The 4,319-nt window shown below is 44.7% G+C and overlaps 1 non-coding gene across 1 annotated transcript; it reads left to right on the top strand.

Moving 5' to 3' along the window:
* Positions 1-240: 240 nt before the first annotated feature.
* On the top strand, positions 241-402 carry LOC142453843 (U1 spliceosomal RNA). The gene has a single exon (XR_012785427.1). It is a non-coding gene; the product is annotated as a U1 spliceosomal RNA (small nuclear RNA).
* The last annotated feature ends 3,917 nt before the right edge of the window (positions 403-4,319 follow it).

Genomic DNA, 4,319 nt, shown 5'->3' with positions numbered 1-4,319 from the left:
AGTTCACAGGAGGGAGAAGCCAACCAGAGGACAGGCAGGTAAGATGTGGAGTAATGGCAGTTGGAGGGGCACAAAGGCTCCCGAAAACAGCACTGATGGGCAGAGTCAAAATGACTCATAGAGCCAAGAGGGCTGAGGTCTCCATAATAACCTCCATTTGGCCTCTATAAACGAAGCCTTAGGTACATGGATGGAGGAGGGGCTGGAGCAAGAAATTAGAAGGCCATGAAAGACCTTGAGATACTTACCTGGCAGGGGAGATACCATGATCGTGAAGGTGGTTTTCCCTGGGCGAGGCTTATCTATTGCACATCGATGCGCTGACCCCCGCGATTTCCCCAAATGTGGGAAACTTGACTGCATAATTTGTGGTAGTGGGGACTGCATTTGCGTTCTCCCCTTGAAAAACGAAAAAGAAAAAAAGACCTTGACAAGCAAAAGATGCAGCCCATAGTATAGCTGGAACATGTCCATGGGTATTTTAAGGCATAATATTTAAAGGATAGGGATCATAGGAAGAGGATGGTCGATCTCGGCAGCAGTAATACAATGTCATCTTTGTCTAAGTATAGATGTGTTGTTGGAATTAAGACAAAGCTTAACTCCCACATAAGCCAGTTAGTGACGATCTATTCCAGGGTTGCAGTTCATACCCAATCCTGTGAGTTAGTTAACTCTCAATTAGGTGCTGTTAAAATCCAAGGGGAGAGGAAATTGTATGGAAATATTCTCCATATACATTGGAGTGTTTGTTCGTTGGTTATTTGAGGGGTCGCCTAGTGGCACAGCAGGCTGTGTTGATCTGAGAACACTAAGGGTGGAGGTTAGCACTCAACAGCTCTTTCCTGGGAGAAGCATGAGGCACTCTGCTTCTGCAAACATGTCCAGTCTTGCAAACCCCACTCTGCTTTGTAGGTCTGCTAGGAATTAGAACGAATACAAAGGCACTGGATTTGTGTTTTATTATTTAACTGGAAGACTAGAAGATCCACACATTTGTATCAGCGTTTGTATGCAACAAGTTTTGTGTTTATTATTATTTTTCAAATTAGCTGCAGACTGTTCTTGCTAAAGGATCCACCTCTGCATGTATTATTATTCTATGGCTGTCTACTACAGCCGTGATCCTCTCTTGAATCATTTCAGCAGTCACCCAGAGACTAGAGAAAAGAGTGTCAACACATTGGGCTGTCAACACAGCTCTGTCTTGGGAGCCATGTGCCAGGGCTGCGCTGGTATTTCTGGGTGTGCCACAGTTGAGCATCTGCTATGAGGACTGGTATTAATCTATGAGTGATCATTCGCTCAGTTGCAGGCAGATCCAGGGATCCGGTATGTGTTGTAAAAGACTTTGGCATCCTAATTCGTGTGTAGACAGCCTGGCCGAATGAAAGGGTGGAATGCTCTAGCACAGTGGTTCTCAACCTCCCCAATGCCATGACCCTTCCATGCCGTTTTTCATTCCATGACCCTTTCATACTGACCATACCATAAAATTATTTTCATTGTTACTTCGTAACTGTAATTTTGCTACTGTTATGAATCAGGCAACCCTTGCAAAAGGGTCGTTCAACCCCCAAAGGGGTCACCACCCACAGGTTGAGAACCGCTGCTAGGAGGTTTTATCACAAACAAAACTGTTAGGGTCACTTGGAGTAGGTGATTCTGAGACCATGGCTCCATCGTGGGGCAGTCACAACACAAATGTGTGGCTTCATTTCTGTTTAGCTGCTTTTATCGAGACCTGATTACAGTTCTGTGGTAGTTACAAAACTTCATGTCCACTTGATAAATACGTGTAGGGATGGGGGTTAACCTGTCAATCGGGTCAGAACCTGATTAGGCTTCCTTGTGGGCATGTCCTTCTCATGAGGATTCTGGGAACTTCCTCTTTTTCTCCCTGGTGTTGGGCCACACATTCTCTCTCTGCTTCACCTTCCTGTTGAGGAGCCACACTGGGAGAGCTGTAGGAACCACATGGAGATGCACACCAGTGCTAAGATGCTTCCACCACCATTGGATCCAAGAGACTTGCATCCACAGGCCTGTGATCTTCCTGCATTGGGCACAATTGCATGTGACTGTGTGAGTCTGAAGAGGAATTTACACACTGGCATCAAAATTATGGGTTAATATCAGACTTACAGGCTTGACCTAGACTGGGATGGGACGTTTCCTTAATACACAACTACTCTTTGATATAAAGCTCTTTCTTACACATACATGAGTGTCCCTGGATTTGTTTCTCTAGTCCACCCCACCTAACACAAGTTCCATTTCAAACTACGAAGTAGCAGGCGGGCATTTTCATCAGTAGGAAATCTCTGGCGTTTTTCTGGGAAGCGTTTTTTCAGGGTAACTCTTCCTTGGCAGAAATTCCATGAAAGATACAGCACTTCTTCAGGAGGGGGTGGGGGTGGAGAATCAATCATCACAATGGAATATTTAGAGGCAACTATGATATTATTTTAACTTTCAGCACCTTTAAAAGATGCTTTTTAGTTGAAATGCTAAAAGCACTGATGCGTTGATTCTGTGAACGAGACCGAGTGTGGAGCACAGAGAACGGCAGAGCCTCCTCTACCCATGCGCAGTAACCACCACAACAAAAAGAAGTGCACAGAAGGGAGCCGCAGTGCTCGGGACCCTGTTCATGATTTACTCTTGCTGTGCCTGGGAGTCCCGAGCTGTTTTCATAACAGATAGTTTTGAACTCTTGTTCGTAGCAATCGCTTCCACATTCTGGGCGTCCTATAATGTCCTGCTCCCTAATTAGTGGGGACGCCTGTAATTGTTTACGTTTAAGCCAGTCTGGAAAGGCTGCCAACTCATTTGAAGAGGGAAGCTGAAAAAAAAAATGGCTACATAGTATTCCTTGCTCATGTATTTAATTTTGTCTTTTGATCAAATCATGACTTTAATATAAAAAATACAACACAGAGAGAATTCTTTTAAAAAGAACTCAGAGCTGCTTTTGCTTCTTTGGACATAGTCATTTTATGTCTGATGGTCCTGTTGATGCTTAGAAATTGAGCCCCGACCCTCTGACATGACCCAGGGAGGTCAGGCACACTTTAGATAAAATCTACAAGGTCAGTGGTGAAAAAGAAAAAAATCGCACCATAAGAGCGCCATTATGTTGCGCTATTAATGGGACTTGGCATGAGAGCTGTCCTACTTATTGTTTAAGGGCATTTTTGTATATTTTAACCCCCAAAAAAAAGATCTAGAAAAGAGATATGTGTGCCCCAGAACAGTTAGCACTGTGTTCGGAATTTGTCTGAATGCTCAAGAGTTGATTAGGTAATCAGATCCTACACACGTCTCTACTTGCAATATGAAAAATGTCGAGACTGCTCACGTTTCATTAATGGTGTCTGGGCAGCCTCTGGGCAGTGTGACTGTCTAGCAGTTGTTTCCGCTGCTGGAAGCAGTTGCTTTGAGTCTGAGCACACAGAGGTGTAATGCATTCACACAGTGGCTGCAGACCATGTAGGAAGTGGCTTTCCCTGGCGACCGCTACCACTTTCTGAAGGAAGCATGATGGTGTTTATTTTGAATTTTTTTTCCTCACCAGTTCTGCCTGAATGCATCTATCAAGAGGCTTTGTGTGACGTTAGAGCAAAACTGCTCCACTTTGTACAGCATCGTTGCAGCTTCTACCTTTCTGCGAGGCCGTTACCTATCATGTGGGGGCTTCGGGGAAGAGGAAACAGGTTGCTAAGATTTGATTCTATCCCAGATAGAGAGCCAATCAAGGCTCTTGAGACAGTTGTTCCCAACCTCTCAATAGTTAAGCTTGAGCTGGAAATGTACAAACTGTGTTTCCTTGCAGTGAGTGTAGCGTTTAATCGTTCCTAATTCTTGTTGCACGCTGTATAGTGAAAACCGACGCACATGACCCTTTCCGAGATGGGGGTTGATCCTATTCGAATGGGAACTCGCAAGATGGGGTTCTCAAGCCCCACAAAGGAGCCTTAGAAAATATACGCTGTTCCTTTCAACAAAAAGAGATGGTGTAAACTACTGAGCGGTGTCCCACCATGACAAATATCCCTTGTGTCAGTCATGTTTCCTGTTGTCCATCTTTTTCAATGATTTCTTCCCTAGATTTAGAATAAGGAGCCCTGGTGGTGTAGCGGTTATATGTTGGGCTCCAATTAAACCTCAAGGTCAGCAGTTCAAACTCAGCCATCTCTCTCTGAAAGAAAGATGGGGCTTGCTTCGCCGGTCAAGAGTTAGTCTTGGAAAAATCACAAGGTCCGTTCTGCCCTGCCCTATAGGGTCTCTCTGTCAGAATTGCCGGGATGGCAGTGAGT

This window comes from Tenrec ecaudatus, chromosome 7, assembly GCF_050624435.1.
Source record: "Tenrec ecaudatus isolate mTenEca1 chromosome 7, mTenEca1.hap1, whole genome shotgun sequence".
Lineage (NCBI taxonomy): Eukaryota > Metazoa > Chordata > Mammalia > Afrosoricida > Tenrecidae > Tenrec > Tenrec ecaudatus.
This window is presented reverse-complemented; position numbering and strand designations above follow the sequence as displayed.